This window comes from Anomaloglossus baeobatrachus, chromosome 5 (genome assembly GCF_048569485.1).
Source record: "Anomaloglossus baeobatrachus isolate aAnoBae1 chromosome 5, aAnoBae1.hap1, whole genome shotgun sequence".
In the NCBI taxonomy this organism is placed as follows: Eukaryota; Metazoa; Chordata; class Amphibia; order Anura; family Aromobatidae; genus Anomaloglossus; species Anomaloglossus baeobatrachus.
Window position 1 is genome coordinate 416,122,317 of NC_134357.1, and position 17,909 is coordinate 416,140,225.

Sequence of the window (17,909 nt, forward strand, 5' to 3'; positions counted from 1 at the left end):
TCATCGCCATCTTCCTCTCCAGCTCTCCTGAGCATTTGTTGCAGCAGTGACTTCATGATTCATGACAAATCACTTGATCCTGTCAGCTGTGACTGACACAGCTGACTAAAACCCAGATATTTATACAAACTCCTTCTCACACAAAGTTGACAATAACCAATCAATATTTCAGAAACACCCGTGCAGTCAGCTGATTGGCTACATGCCAGCTGACTCACGTTACCAGGCAGAAAAATTCTCCTCATATTAACCAAAATAGGGTCCGTGCTATCATGACAATCCCAAAGCTACATGCCATGGGATTTTACATTAGAGTGGGAAAATAGGTACCTTAGTAATAAATAGATAAGTACCAGTACCACCACTGTATATTGAGACAGGGGGCGACTCAAGTAGTGTATTAGAAGGACCACAATGTCACATGGTCACCTGTAACAACGTAGGGTTAGAAACCAATTCTCATGACTGAGTAATCAAAGAGTACCGATCGATCACATACTACAGTAAAGGGTTAAATATAAAAATCACTACTGATTATAGTCTGCTAGTTTAGATAATAAAAAAAAAAAAAATCTTTTGAGAAACCAACTGTTTTTAAGGTTTTGTGAAGGATTCAGACCGTATGCTCACAAACAGTATGCTCACTGCTAAGCAGCTGGAGATGGAAAGAGAGACTGATACTCACAATAAGTGAAAATGGCAGGCCTGTCTGGAGAGGGGGAAAAAGGGAGAGTAATGGTAACAGAATGGGGTTTGGATGGTGTGCACAGACCTAACGCGTATCGCCACTAACCCGGTGACTTCCTCAGGGGAAAAAAGTAATGCCATGACCACCCACTCACACAAACAATACTGGAGAATCCTGACAGTGTGTGCGACACATTCTGTGTACTGTTACAGTAAAAGGGTACCGTGCCTGTGATATTTAGGTAATGAATGAGAACGGCCGCATTACAGAAATCTTGTAACAAGTGGCAAGGTACACTATACTACTAGGCCACGTGCACACATTGAGTAGTTTGTGAGGTTTTTTACCTCAGTATGTGTAGCCAAAACCAGGAGTGGAACAATCAGAGGAAAAGAATATTTTATTTTTTTTGCATTTTTTACCCACTCCTTGTTTTGGCTACAAATACTGAGGTCAAAAACTCACCAAACACCCAATGTGTGCACGTGGCCTTACAAATACTGAGGTAAAAACTCCCCAAATACTGAACATGTGCACAAGTCCTTACAAATACTGAGGTAAAAAACTCACCAAATAATCAATGTGTGCACATGGCCTTAAGGTAAAACAGCCATCCTGTTTGTAGCTGCTACACCTGTATTTGTGTGTCCAAAGAAATATGAAATAGGGAACTTTTCTTAAAATTCAATGTGCACATGGTATTTTTTTTTACCTTATCTGTAAACCAAAACCAGAAGTGAGTAAAAAATGCAGAAGTGGTTACGCGTTTCTATTACACTTTTCCTCTGATTGTTACACTCCAGTTCATCCATCACTGTTGTGTTCTGTGGATATCCAAGTTAATTTGAGTTCCCATAATCACCAATGTGCTTTTTTTCCTCAGAATGTACCAAACGTTTGATTTGGTCACTCCTAAAATTTCTGCTATCTCTCCGATGGATTTCTTCTATTTTTTAAGCCTTCTGTGACCGCATGTTGTGTGTTCACATCAACAGCTTCCAACTGCAAATGCCATATCTGGAATCAGCTCCAGACCTTTTACCAGCTTAACTGATGATGGATTAACGAGGGAATACAATTTATAGCACATTGAAGAGATTTTGAGATAATTGTCCAATTATTTTTGGTCTCTTTAAAAAGAGGCAACTACATATTAATTCCTAAACGCTTCTTCCAATTAGAATGTGAAATCCCTCAAATTAAAGCTCAGAATCTGCACTGTACGCCCATAATGATTTATTTTATAATTATATCTTGAATATGTTTTGGTATATAGCTAACATGCCAAAACGTCTGTCACTGTCCAAAGATTTCTGGACCTATCTGTAATACAGTTGTCTTACCAAGCCCTAAGTATCATGATCACAATAGGGATAGCAGGCAACTGGGGCTACTAAACTGACCCTCAGGCTAGGTGACCTTAAGCTATCCCTAGTCTCAAGGATACTCCTAATATAGTTGGGAAGCCTGAATCTCCTTCCTTGCCCTGCTGCTGAGCAGCCCTGATCTGATACCCCCCTCTCCCTACCCCAGGGGAAACCAGGACAGGAGTAAGATTAGACCGACAAAAATCTACAGACGGGGGAAACCAAAACTTTGTCACTCAGCACATGCTCACAGAGGTATAAGACAATAAAGATAAGGAGGAAAACAAGAGCAGGGAGGAAACAACAAGACAATAGGTAAACTCCACAACCACTCCAAGCAAAAACAACACTTCCAAGATAGTCTGGGACACCAAAACACACAGACCAACACAGTATAACCTATAGTTGGCATAGGTAGAAGGTTTCATCTAACTTAGATTTCAGAGGAGCAGATGTGATAGGCTTCCTCACAATATGTGATCAAAGGAGGCTAACAAGCAGGCTAGCAGAAATTAACTCTTGCTAGCCTGACTATGACTGAGCACACAGTAGGTTAATGCCTGTGTTGATCAGAGACACAGAGAGAAACCATCAGGCATAGTATCAGATTCTGCAATGTGAACAGAGCCGGACACCGCCATGACATTCGGTGAAGTTTGTGCAAAACTCAGAGTAAGACCTCTGTCACACGTTCGTGCCTCCGGTACGTGTTTTGCAGTTCTTTCACGTACCGGAGACACGTACACACGTACACCAATGTTACCCTATGGTAACAGGCACATTAACGTAAATCCACATGGAACGTGTATCCGTGTGGATTGTACGTTTGTACGTGTTTAAAAAATGTCGACATGTCCGTTTTTCTCCGGCATCACGGGTGTCACACAGATGTGGATGCGGTCCCGTGTGACATGCACCGGAGAAACACGTGTTATTATTTTAAAATAAAAAAAAACAAATACTCACCTCCTTCAGCCCTGCAGAATTTTCCGCTGTAAATAGTTGATGCCGGCCGGCGCTCATTATGAGCGTGTTAAGGAGGTGGGCGTGATGTCACGGCCGCTGATCTCCGCCCCTCTGCTCGGCCAGAAGCAGCATCAGCAGGGAGTGGGCGGGGCTGGAGCCGAAGATCAGTACCCAGGACAGCAGCAAGGACCACGTGAGTATGTAAATTACCGGTTCTCCGTGTGTTATCGCGGACAGCACACGGAGAACACACGTGGCCCGCACGTACCGGAGACACGTACTTACCTAACGCAACATGCAAGGAAAATACGTGTCTCGCGGCACATGCGTGATTTTCACGTGAGTGTGGCAGAGGCCTAAGATTAAGGCTATGTTCTCAAGGAATAAAAAAGTGCATGTAAAACAATCCACAACATGTTTTTTGCATTGCATGAAAAACGTGTGTATCTAGGCTAATTTTAGTTACATTGTGGTTTGCTGGATGTCAGACTGCTGAGATCCTCAAAAATCCTAAGAATGAGTTTCTTGTACCCGGAGACTAGGGTACTATCTTAAATGGATCGATTTTGCACATGCCCCATTCATTCATTGTCTATATTGGACTACCAAAGAAAGCGGAGTACAGTGCACGGCTATTTCTAGCAGTCCCTTTGACAATGAATGGAGCGGGTGCTAAGTACAGTTGGAACCAGACATTTACATACACTATGTAAAAAGACACAACTGCATGTTTTTCTCACTATCTGACATGAAATCAGAATAAACCTTTTCCGTTTTAAGTCAGTTAGAAACCAAAATTATTTATATTTGCCAAATGCCATAATAATGAGAGAAAGAGAATGTTTTAAGGTTTTTTTATTACTTTCTGCAAAGTCAAAAGTTTACATACACTAAGAGTACTATGCCTTTAGCCCCTTCACGACCGGCCGATTGTTCGCTTTTAGGGGGGTTTTTTTCGCCATTCTTCTTCCGAGAGACGTAACTTTTTTTATTTTTCAGTCAATATGGTCATGTGATGGCTCATTTTTTGTGAAACGAGCTGTACTTTTAAATTAAACCATACGTTTTCCCATATAGTGTACTGGAAAACGGCAAAAAAATTCCAAATGCAGAAAAATTGCAAAAAAAGTGCTATAGCACTATTGTTTTTGAGATATTTTATTCGCTGTATTCCCTATATGGTAAAACTGATGTATGGGTGTGATGCCTCAGATCAGTGCGAGTTCGTAGACACCAAGCATGTATAGGTTTACTTTTATAAGGGGTTAAAAAAAACGAAAGTTTGTCCGAAAAATGTGGCGCACGTTTTACGCCATATTCCGTGACCCGCAGCATTCTCATTTTTCGGGATCTATGGCTCAGTGACAGCTTATTTTTTTGCGTCTCGAGCTGACATTTTTAACGGTATCATTTTTGTGCAGATGCTACGTTTTGATCGCCTGTTATTGCATTTTGCGCAAAATTTGTGGCAACCAAAAAACGTAATTTTGGCGTTTGGAATTTTTTGCTGCTACGCTGTTTAGTGATCAGATTAATTGATTTTATATTTTGATAGATCGGGCGTTTCTGGACGTGGCGATACCAAATGTGTGTATATTTTTAATCTTTTCAACCCTTTAAGTTTTCAATGGGGCGAAAGGGGGGTGATTTGAACTTTTAGTTGTTTTTTTTTAATTTTTTAAAACTTTTTTTTTCCCTTTTTTTATTTTACTAGACCCCCTAGGGGGCTATATGGATCAACAATTCGATCACTCTGCCATATCTGCTGACCACAACTATGAAAAACCGGGTGGTAGCATCATGTTGTGGGGTTGTTTTAATGCAGGAGGGACTGGTGCACTTCACAAAATAGATGGCATCATGAAGAAAGAAGATTATGTGGCATTACTGAAGCAACATCTCCAGACATCAGTCAGAAACTTAAAGCTTGGGCGGAAATGGGTCTTCTAAGTGGACAATGGCCCTAAGCATACTGCCAAACTGATTATAACGTAGCTTAAGAATAACACAGTCAATGTTTTGGAGTGGCCATCACAAAACCCTGATCTCAATATTATTGAAAATGTATGGACAAATCTGCAAAAGTCAGTGTGAGCAAGACGACCTACACACATGGCTCAGTTACACCAAATCTGTCAGGAGGAATGGGCCCAAATTCCTACCAACGATTGTGAGAAGCTTGTGAAAGAATATACAAAATGTGAGACCCAAGTCATACAGTTTAAGGGTTATGGTACCAAACACTAATGAAATGTAAACTTTTAACTTTGCAGAAAATAATAAAAATGCCTTAAAACATTCTCTCTCCCTCTCTTTTTATTTTGCCATTTGGCAAATGTAAATAATTTTGGTTCCTAATTAACCTAAAACAAGAAAGTTTTATTCTGATTTCATGTCAGTGAGAAAAACATGCAGATGTGTCTTTTTAGATAGTGGATGGAAACTTCTGGTTTCAACCGTATATGCACCTCCGCCTCATTGACGACAAGTCAGCAGGGCCCATTCTCAGTATTACTAGTGGTGCCAGTGGTCAGACCCACAGCGAAAGATAAAACTTGCGATTGTTGGAAAAGCCTTTGAAAAGGGTTGTTTGGTTTGTGAATATATAAACTATCAAATTATGGAACTGTGAAATAAAAGATGAGCTCCTCATTCAGAATCCTCATCTGTTAGCAGCTATAAGGAACATCTCTCGTGTCATGTGTCAGTGCATTATTTGGAAAGTTCGATGATATCTCTGACATTTGTGAAAGCTTCTGTAGGACGACTGAACGACAGCAGATTATAGCTGATCACTGGGGATTTCAGTTGCTATGAAGCCTAAAAAAAAAGAGAAGAGGTGACCCTTTAAACCATTGCTTATTTATCACAGATTGGACAGTCTATTTAATGGAAAGCTCTGGTTTAGATGCTGCCCAATGGCATTTGTGGGATTTTCTACTATAGGGGCATTTTTATAATATTTCTCCAGGGCACAATTAATGTTATACCCTTCACCATTGCTTTCCAGGTACCATGAAAAAATAACTAATGCAAGGACATACAGTGGGCTGCTATAACTGGCAATTTTTTAAAGGTCAGTCAGCTTTTTAAATCAGGCCTCTTAATGAATTTGGCTTGTCTTATTCCTTCTGGTCAATCATTAAAGAAGCACTCCCATCAAAAAAAATTTTATTCTTTTTTATACTCTTAATATAGTGCAATCATTATATTATACGGCACCGTGTACTTACAATTGCTAATTTTGCCTTTCTTTGACGTTTTTCTGTACATTTTTCTCTTTTCCCTGCTCTATGTAAAAAAAGGAAATCTCTTGTCCCTGCATAAATCATTCTTCTCTTCAACTCCTGACCCAGTTGTTTAGCTCCTCTTCCGCCATTGACATTTGCAGTGACGACTCATGGAGACAAAAAGAGACTTCCTGTTTCTACACAGTGATTAGAAGGATTCAGCTAATCAATTTTTAATCACGTAAATGTCATAGACCTAATGGAAAAGAGAAGAATTAAGTGGGTAGAGAGGCAAAATGAGCAATTTTAAAGCAGCACTTCAGTGTTGTATTTTCAGCGCTGGAATGGTTCTGTAAATGTAAGTCCCTTGCCCTCTGTCATATACTCACCTTCCAGTGCCTTCACCTTTTACCGACACCATTCCATTCCCATGACGCCATCTTGTTACAGTAACTTGTAACTGGCTGGAATTCAGAAATTACATCACAAGTACACAATGCAACGCTAACATAGCCAGAACAAGGCTCTCTCTGAGATGCATTGAGTTGTGACCTCCAGCATGCCCCATGAAACACTGGAGCTAGCGGCAGGTCACAAATTGCTTAGACCGACCAGAGCCAAAATGAAGCGGCCGTAAGGTGAGTATATGACAGGAGTCAGAGGACTTAGATTTAAAGCACTGCTCCAGTGATACAATAAAGAAAAACACTGGAGTGGTGCTTCAAGTATACAGTGTTATATAATATGATAATAGCAATATATTCACAGGATAAAAGCTTTGATGGGAGTGCTTCTTCTTTAACAATGGCATGCAAAACGCCAGTGTTGACAAATTTGGGCCATAATTTCTAAGAAATGCCGTAAAATATAAAAAAAAATCTAAGCATACAGCAGAAAAATATATATCTAAGTGTGATGGATATGTCATAAGTGAGAACTAAGCCTAACTAAGAAGATATGACACTTTGACACATTGTACAGTAGTCAGTGCACAGCTTGTATAAGGTTATGTGCGCACACTGCAGATTTCTTTCTCCAGCGAAAAATGCACCCACTGGCAGAAAACGCACCTCCGGCCTGAAAAACCGCACCAAAAGCGCATACATTTTACCGTGTTTTTTGTGTAGTTTTACCGCATTTTTGCCTGCGTTTTTTTTAACATTGTCAATGGCAATACATAGGGAAAAACACAGAAAAGAAGTGAAACGCTACTACCTTTGCTGCAGCAAAACCTGTAAGGAAAAAAGAAGCATTTTGGATTTCTCATAGACTTTGCTGGGGAAGGGACTGCATGAAGTTTATGAACACAAACTTCACGAATTCTGCACCCAAAACCGCAGCAAATCCACAGCAAAAAACGCAGTGCGCGCACAGGACCTTACAGTGTAAATTTGGTGTACCCGCTAAAAAACTCAACACAGAGCCATTAATGTCTAAATCGCTGGAAACAAAACTGAGTACACAATATACCAAGCAATTTCATCACAGTACAAAATAAATCGTAGGCCTTCTGACAACTGACTAAACACATTACAGTTTCATTACTATGTACAGTAGGTACTGTTTAGCAAGACAAATGCCTTTTAACAAATTTTCATCTTGTTTTACACAAAATATATCATTTTACAGTAGACATTTCTCATAACTGGCATTTCCCTTCAGGAATTCAAGTTATGCTTTCAATTGTTGAAGGATCAGCCCGGAACAACTTATTTATTGCTCTAATATTTACTATATATAGAGTTTGTGAATATGTGGAAATCCCATGATATAACTTTATCAGTCTTAAAGGAAGAAAATGTTTGTAACAATTTTATTAAAGTAGTAGATCTCAATTTTGACGTTCAGCTTAACCTCTATGTTATGTAACACTAGGGACCATACAGAACATATACAGTGTATATACACATTATGGCGGAGATGTTTCTGCCTTTGTCCACCATCACTGTTTCTGCAAGGGTTTTATTTCTGTCCATTCAGCTACTTGGACAACATTAAGGACAGACATTGACCTAATTCTCAGCTCTTCCAGAGATATTTAATGGAGTTAGATCAGGGTTGCACACATGTTAAGTAACTCAGCAAAACATTTTATGATGAGCCCAAGACATCATAATTGATTCCTTTTAGTGAAGGTTCTGTTTAGTCAGCAAAATAATGCCTCTTTGATCTATCAAATCATGCATGTGACATACAAGGATTCTTTGCATGTGACATACAAGGTTATATATTCTAAAGAACTCCGACAATGTTCACAATCTTTAGATGTTGAAATGTAACTAGGGATGGAAAAAGCAACATAATGAAAGGATAATCAGTTTTCTTTTTAATAAGGAAAAGCAAAACATCCATACTGTAACGCCTGCCTGGATCCCCAGACTCAGACGGGCTGTAAGGGACAGGCTAGAGGGAAGCCACTCATCAAGCAGGACCCCTACAACCCCTACAACCCTTTAACCCCTATACAGGGATTTGGAATTACACAGAGCCTAATGTGATCACTACCTGTGGAAGGCTGCAGTCCGATGAGAGTAGTAGTCAGCCAGGGTCGAACCGGGAAATGCAAAACAGGGACAGAATCGGCAGGCAAGGACGTAATCCGAAAACAAAGCAAAGGTCAAATCCGGATCGGGCAGCGAGGTACATAAACAGCAGGCAGGAGGGTAGTCAGCAAGCAAGCAGAAGTCAGAACACCAGAATCACAAAACAGAACAGGGCAGGACAGGAACCAGGAATCAGAACTATCTCTGGCAGGGGACAGCAGACAAGAGGGGAAATAAGAAGGGTGTGGTGCCTTCCCATTGGTTGTAGCTGAAGGATGGTAACTTCAGCTGGAAGACACAAGCAACCTACAGTCAGCCAGTGGTACTGCAGATCCCAAGGAAACCCAGCCCAGTAGATGAACGGAGCCTGCGCCCAACAGTATTTCTTTAAAGCACCACTCCAGGGTTTTGGGCTTATTCAGCATTAGTGTGGTGCTTCTAAACTAAGGTCCCTGACCCTAAAATTGTACTCAGCTGCCGCGGTGTGTTCACCATTTATTGCCGTTGCTACCTTCTCGTGGCACCATCTTCTGACCGCAACTTCTGACTGGCCGTAAGTCAGAAATTACATCACAATCTCTCATTGCAAGTGTATGAGAGCCAGAACCAGGCCAGAACCAGGCTCACATAGACTTGCATTGAAGGGTGATTTCTGGTGCGCTCAATAAAACACAGGAGAGATCAAGCAGATCACAAACTGCCTGAGACCAACTGGTACCGGTGGTGACAGTGTGGCGTATTGCACCCATGCTGGGGCAGTGCTTCCAGGTACTCTCCAAAGGCCAGGATGAGGTGGGCACACACAAACACATAGTGACCAGGTCTCCTACACCATAAGAAGGGACCCTTGGGTAGCCAGAAGGGGTTAACTTTCAATTCCCATCAAGGGGTGTGCTCAGAGGCTGGTTGCTAGGAAGCAGGGCAGACAGGAGGAGCAAGGGGTCGGGAGTGGAGTGTTGAGGAGTGTGGAAGGGAGCAGAGGGTCTCTCATGTTAGTCAGGCCCTGCGGAGTGCAGTAGCTGAAAACGGGGGAGAACGGGTACCTGTGGGTCAGCCTGAAAGACATCCAGAGAGAGGTGGCCGAGTAAGGGGATCACTGGTATCCCAGCACGCAAGGGGAGACAGGTCCCCAGAGCAGACAGCTAATCGTCCAGAGCTGCTCAACCTTCAGGTGGGGGTACTTCACGCCCTCACCATCACAACACAGAGTCCAAGCCCCAAGCAGCAACAAGGAGGCCCATAAGGGGATAGGGCCAGAAGCCATCCCACCAAGGTCTACGCTGCCGGCAGACGGGCCAGAGAGGGGAGCGGGGGTCATAAACAGCTTCCCTGGAGGAATCCTACCATACTTCATGTAAAGGGTCCTCCCAAATAAAAGGAGTGCAAGGAGGGCGAGTGGACAGCTACCCTCAGAACGGCCTTCTGGGATTCCTGGTTCCACCTGGTTATCACAGTGTCGCCCGGGCATCTCACAGTAACCACCAAAACAGTGAGTAAACAAGTTAAAAGACTACCTGGACTGTGTTTGAGTCATTCTGCGCCTTGTGGTTCCACCCACTCAAAATGGGCCCTGGGGCCAGCCCTACTCTCGGGGGTCCACACCATCTAACTGCACCTACCAACAACCCCAGGCGTCCCTTAACCTGCAGTGGCGGTCCCCTGACCGCAATACCGAGAGTGGCGTCACGAAAATCCTAAAGAGAAGGTTCCCTACCTGAGAACAGACTGTCCCGTTGAGTCCCTGAAGGTAAAGCACCAGACCGCTGCAGCAGCCTTGGGCTCCACAATAGAAGGTGAAGATGGCGGCACATTAGTATAAGACTAGGCTCAAGGAACTTAGATTAGAAGCACCACTTTATTGGTAAAATAAAAAAAAAACAAAAACATGCTGGAGTGGCGCTTTAAAGGGGTATTCCCTTCTCCAACATCCTATCTCAAATATGTAGTAGCTGTAATAATAATAACAATAATAATAATAATATTAGAAAATACCTCCAGTTAGAAATGTAGTATATTGTGCTATTGCAGGAGCTTAGGTGTCCATGGTTACGACCACGAGCAACTAACTTACTGTCATAATATCAGTATTCGTAACCATGGATACCTAAGCTGCAATGCCCTGCACATGAGGTAAGAGACATGGCTATATCAGGAGAACTATACCACATTTCTAATTGGAGGTATTTGCTAATATTATTATTACACCAGCTACATATTGGGATAGGATCTTAGAGATGGAAGGTGCCTAAAAAAAACCAAAAAATAAATAACTAAAAAAATATAAATTATTAATGTTTTAATGTCTTGTTTAAACTATATGGGGGAAACTAACTAATAACTATATAAGAGAAATTATATTCAACTGGGTAAGGAATTGGCTAAAAGATAAGAAACAAAGAGTTGTCATAAATGGTACATTCTCTAAATGGGCTATAGTCAGCAGTGGGGTGCCGCAGGGATCTGTGCTAGGACCAATTCTTTTTAATCTCTTTATTAATGACCTTGTGGATGGGATTGATAGTAAAGTGTCAGTCTTTGCTGATGACACCAAACTATGTAAGATATTAAAAATTGACCTTGATAGTTGAATATTACAAAAAGATCTGGATAAGATGTCAGAATGGGCAGATACTTGGCAAATGAGATTTAATGTTGATAAATCTAAACTAGCACCTAGAACAGAGTAATCCTATAGCTGCGTATACATTAAATGGAAGTAAACTCGGGACTACAGAACAGGAGAAGGACTTGGGGATTCTGGTTAGAAATAAGCTGAGCAGCAGCACTCAATGTCAGGCAGCAGCTGCTAAAGCAAACAAGATTTTAGGGTGTATAAAAAGAGAGATTAGATCCCATGATCCCAATGTATTGTTACCCCTCTATAAATCCTTGTAAGGCCACATCTAGAATATGGGATCCAGTTTTTGGCTCCACATTTTAAAAAGCTACAGGTTGAAAAAGCTACATTTGGTTAGCTTAGAAAAAAAGACGTCTCAGAGGAGATCTCATTCATATGTATAAACTAGAAATAGGCCCGATGCTATCGCATTGGCAGTGAGGGGAAATGAAGATCTGTCTATGCTTAGTGGGGCTGACAGGAGCAGTGGACATGTGTCACACTGATTGCGCTTTCCAATATATCTGTTGTATGTCATTCCTCTGCATTTGTGTATTGTATGTGTTGCGTCATTTGACCTCTTTCACCCCTGTGCACTGTCTCTTTCTTGTTGTGTGCTGTATATTGGTATTTGGTGTTGTGTTCTTGAGCTGTGTTCACTATGTGATGTCTCCGCTGTGTGTGTTTACACTATGTGGTCCCTTGTAAGCTGATTGTCCACAGAATTTTTTTGGGGCTAATTAAATGTGTTAAAGGTTGTGTGTATTTTTATTGTAAATAAACATAATGTGTGTGTGTGTGTGTGTGTGTATACACACAGCTCTGCTATACACTCAGCTCTAACAAACAGGCACAGGTGCACACAGACACAGGCACACATAGGCGCGCATAGACACAGGGGCGCACAGACACAGACACAGGCGCGCACACGGAAACAGGCGCGCACAGACACAGGCAGGCGCACACAGACAGGCTCACACAGCTCTGTTATACACTCAACACACACACACAGCACTGAACTGTCTAGAATGGAGGCTGCAGGGAGATCCTCAAAAATCCACTCCAATCTAGATGCAACCATGTGCTTACAGGACCTGTGTGATGTCACTGTCATGCGATCAGTCACATGATCAAAAGCTGCTGCTCCAGGGGACTCTGCTCTGTGTCTGCAGGACTCTGCTGTGCGGGAGTATGAAGTGGAGCCGCGGGTGTAATGCAATGTGCAGGGGTGGCGGAGCCGCGGGTATAATGTAATGAGCGGGGGTGGCGGAGCCGCGGGTGTAATGTAATGTGGGGAGGGGCAGAGCGCGGGTGTCATGTAATGTGCGGGGGTGGCGGAGCCGCGGGTGTACTGTAATGTGCGGGGGTGGAGGAGCCGCGGGTGTACTGTAATGTGCGGGGGTGGCGGAGCCGCGGGTGTCATGTAATGTGCGGGGTGGCGGAGCGTGGGTGTAATGTAATGTGTGGGGGGCGGAGCGCGGGTGTAATGTAATGTGCGGGGATGGCGGAGTGTGGGTGTAATGTAATGTGCGGGGGGCGGAGCGCAGGTGTAATGTAATGTGCGGGGGGCGGAGCGCAGGTGTAATGTAATGTGCGGGGGTGGAGAGCGGGTGTAATGTAATGTGCGGGGGTGGCGGAGCGCCGTGTGGAGCTGCGGGTGATGTTTATGTCAGTTTCACAGGGGCAATTCGAACTGCTCCTGCGCTACTGACTGTGGCGCGGTGCATGATGGAATAGGAGAACAGACAAAACTGGTGATTATGTAAGTAGATATACAGTGCCTACAAGTAGTATTCAACCCCCTGCAGATTTAGCAGGTTTACACATTCGGAATTAACTTGGCATTGTGACATTTGGACTGTAGATCAGCCTGGAAGTGTGAAATGCACTGCAGCAAAAAAGAATGTTATTTCTTTTTTTTTTTTTTTTTTAAATTGTGAAAAGTTTATTCACAGGGTCATTTATTATTCAACCCCTCAAACCACCAGAATTCTGTTTGGTTCCCCTAAAGTATTAAGAAGTATTTCAGGCACAAAGAACAATGAGCTTCACATGTTTGGATTAATTATCTCTTTTTCCAGCCTTTTCTGACTAATTAAGACCCTCCCCAAACTTGTGAACAGCACTAATACTTGGTCAACATGGGAAAGACAAAGGAGCATTCCAAGGCCATCAGAGACAAGATCGTGGAGGGTCACAAGGCTGGCAAGGGGTACAAAACCCTTTCCAAGGAGTAGGGCCTACCTGTCTCCACTGTTGGGAGCATCATCTGGAAGTGGAAGGCTTATGGAACTACTGTTAGCTTTCCACGGCCTGGACAGCCTTTGAAAGTTTCCACCCGTGCCGAGGCCAGGCTTGTCCGAAGAGTCAAGGCTAACCCAAGGACAACAAGGAAGGAGCTCCGGGAAGATCTCATGGCAGTGGGGACATTGGTTTCAGTCAATACCATAAGTAACGTACTCCACCGCAATGGTCTCCGTTCCAGACGAGCCCATAAGGTACCTTTACTTTCAAAGCGTTATGTCAAGGCTCGTCTACAGTTTGCTCATGATCACTTGGAGGACTCTGAGACAGACTGGTTCAAGGTTCTCTGGTCTGATGAGACCAAGATCGAGATCTTTGGTGCCAACCACACACGTGACGTTTGGAGACTGGATGGTACTGCATACAACCCCAAGAATACCATCCCTACAGTCAAGCATGGTGGTGGCAGCATCATGCTGTGGGGCTGTTTCTCAGCCAAGGGGCCTGGCCATCTGGTCCGCATCCATGGGAAGACAGATAGCACGGCCTACCTGGAGATTTTGGCCAAGAACCTTCGCTCCTCCATCAAGGATCTTAAGATGGGTCATCATTTCATCTTCCAACAAGACAACGACCCAAAGCACACAGCCAAGAAAACCAAGGCCTGGTTCAAGAGGGAAAAAATCAAGGTGTTGCAGTGGCCTAGTCAGTCTCCTGACCTTAACCCAATTGAAAACTTGTGGAAGGAGCTCAAGATTAAAGTCCACATGAGACACCCAAAGAACCTAGATAACTTGGAGAAGATCTGCATGGAGGAGTGGGCCAAGATAACTCCAGAGACCTGTGCCGGCCTCATCAGGTCTTATAAAAGACGATTATTAGCTGTAATTGCAAACAAGGGTTATTCCACAAAATATTAAACCTAGGGGTTGAATAATAATTGACCCACACTTTTATGTTGAAAATTTATTAAAATTTAACTGAGCAACATAACTTGTTGGTTTGTAAGATTTATGCATCTGTTCATAAATCCTGCTCTTGTTTGAAGTTTGCAGGCTCTAACTTATTTGCATCTTATCAAACCTGCTAAATCTGCAGGGGGTTGAATACTACTTGTAGGCACTGTATGTGTGGTCAATATAAAGGACTGACACATGACTTATTCCTTCCAAATCAATACTAAGGACCAGGGGGCAATCCCTGCAAGTGGAAGAAAAGAGACTTCGGCGGCTAAATAGGAAAGAGTTCTTTACAGTTATAGTCAGACTGTGAAATGCCCTACTGCGAGAGGTAGTAATGGCAGATACTATAACAGCTTTTAAAAAAGGAGCTGTATGATTTCCTTAGTACACACAACATTGTCGGTTATAAATGACTTAAATGACAAAATGTATAATTAGTGGCGGAAGGTCTTTTTTCAACTTATGTAACTATGTAATATTATCATTTGTTTTGAAATCTCAAATGGAGAAAAATAAGAGATGTAACCTTAGGATGTGTGCACTCAGATTTTTTTCAGTATTTTGTGGAATCTTTTGGAACAGGTCCACTCCAAAAGATGGCTGAAAAATTTTAAAACAAAATGCTTAAAAAAGACTCCTATTCATTTCTATTGTAAAGCGATCTGCTGTTCAAACAGTATGTTCAGTCTCCTGAGTGTGAAGCCCCTGGACTATCGGTCGTCACAGGGCATTGTGGAATCTGTCCTTCTGTGCAATATCCAACTCCTCCTTGGTTATGGGTCCCCAACTATATGGTGTTGCCAACATCAGTCAATTAAAGCTGGAGCTGGACCCCCAGTCGCAGGGGATCGTGACAAGGGGCACAGAATTATCGAGGAGGACAGCCGGCAGCCTTGAACCATCACCGGGCTGGGACTAGGGCACAACGGGGTACGTGGACATAGGTCAGGGAGTAGCTTCAGGAAACCTGACAATTTACCCAACGAGAACAGAGCCGTCAAGATCTGCTCTCCACCCGCTCCAAAATCGGGGTACTAGCGCAATGAGGGGGATAGGAATTTCCACAAAAACGGTCCAGAAAATCCCAAGCGTGAACCCTGAGAGCAGACTCCCACAGTTAGCCACACTGGGGAGCGGGACCAGACTAGTTTTATGCTACCGGCACCAAAAGAAGAGAACTTAGTGCCAAGAGTAAGGTCACAGATCACCAGGCAACACCATCGGGATCGGAACCCAAATTAGCTTCCATCAGCGGCAGCGGTGTCCAGAACTTTGGTTTATCCGGTAGTCGGTGTCAGCTTTTTGAACTGAGTGAGTACGAAAGTGACCCCCTTCACTCCCCACGGCTCTCCCCGAACACCATCACCGAGTCCCGGGGCCTTCCCCCTACCCGTGGAAGGTTCTAACATCCGGCTGCCCCACTCCATCGCCCCTGGGTACTCTCAACTGCAGCGGTTGTACTCCACAGTACCACACACCACGGGTGGCGTCACGAACTCTAAACATAATCCCCTGTAAATACCCCCCTTCATTTGAGTGGCCGCATGACCCCCGGGTCTGGACGCCCCTCGAGCCACCGCGGATCCGGATCCGAGCAGCCCGGCTGCTGACACGGGGGCGACACACCTCAAATTCCTGGCGTCATGAATGGGATACGAGCAGGACCCACTTACCTGGGTGACGTGTGCCTTAGAAGTCGAAACCCTGAGTCAAGATCCCATTTCCCGACAATTCCGCCATCTTTTGGCGCCAAGACGCCGTCTTCAACACAAAAGCGTGCAAAGACGAAGCCCCGCCCCCTTCATCCTGGGAGTGAACCCGGAACCGGAAGTTCCCAGAGGGCCACAGCATCGAGCACAGTGCTGAGTAAAAACCGAGGAAGAGTGCGAGAATGTCGGCGCCAGACGATGGAAGCGTGATGTCGCTGCCTCCACCCGACCAGGTTGACGGCATGTTGCAGCGGAAGAAAAGCAGGGACGCCAGGACTCTGCCATAACGTTCCTGGACCCTGCAGAGGAAAGATGGCGGCTGCGTGAGACTGGTCACCGGAACGTGCTGTTCCCGGGACCGCGACCTGGATTGAGGAGGAGATGGAGCAGCTGTTCAGGAGAATGTGGATGCAATTCCTGTTTATACTTGACCACTGGAGGGAAGAGATGAGGAGCCTGGTGATAGCGGTGCGAGCCCGTGAGATTGAGATCCCACGTGAAGAGAGGGTAAGCGGTTACCCAGTCCCTAATAATTACCCCAATCTGGCCGATGCAGCTGAGGGATCCGGACCGCCCCCGGCTCCTGGTGAGCACTCTGCCGCCACTAACCCCGTCCTCGGCGGATGCCTAGCTACCTGCTCTGACCATGGCAGCGAAACCTTCAGCCCCTGTGTATGAAGATACAGCTGCAGAACCCCTGGTTCCGTCCCTCGACCTGGTCACGACAGCGGTCACCCCGACACTGGCCCGACCAGACCCGGCCGCATCACCGGGCCAGTCCTTAGAAGTGGAGCACCCGGACTCTGCAACCCCGGCTGCGGAGCAGCTGGTTCCTTTATCCACAATGGCGGAGGTGGAGCCTGAGGAGTTGCCGGTTACGCCACCACGCGGAATCCCAACGTCTGTTGGGGCTGCAAAAGCACAGCTAAAACCTATGCCAGCTAGGGAGCCGAGGCCTGACGCTGACGCCCCCTACTGGGAACGACACCAGCGAAAGCTACAGCAGGGGATGACGACATAGAATCAGCGACAACAGGAGATTGCTGCCCGCACTAACCAAGAGAAGTTGAAAGAGTGGGGCTGGTATGCCCTGGAGGTAGAGCAGCATGTTTTGAGTGTTGGCAAAGTCATGCCAGCCTTTGCAGCCGGGCGTCTGCGATGATGGTAGCGGTACCAGGCTGTTTAAGAGTTAAACTAATAGGTATCTGTGTTTTCGTTTATTTTTCAAAGTTTATTATTTTACATATAGAAAATGTTAGAAGATAAATACTTAATCAACCAGGTTTAAATGAACGAAAGAGGTTACCAGATTGGCGAGAAGATTTGTTATAGTGTGTACCCCGGTACATGGACTCCGTTTAATTATGCACTAATATATATAGTAAAAATGGACCATAGTCATAGGACTGGTTGTGACCAACACAAACTTGTGTTCCTGTAAATAATTGTACCTCCTGTGCCCACCAGAGTCATCTATCACAACACCCGGGACCTTAACCTGGTCACGGACCCACAATAGGTATGCAGCGGGCAAGGTTGTTTAGGTGGCGGGTTAATGGGATCCTGGACATTGGGACTGGACT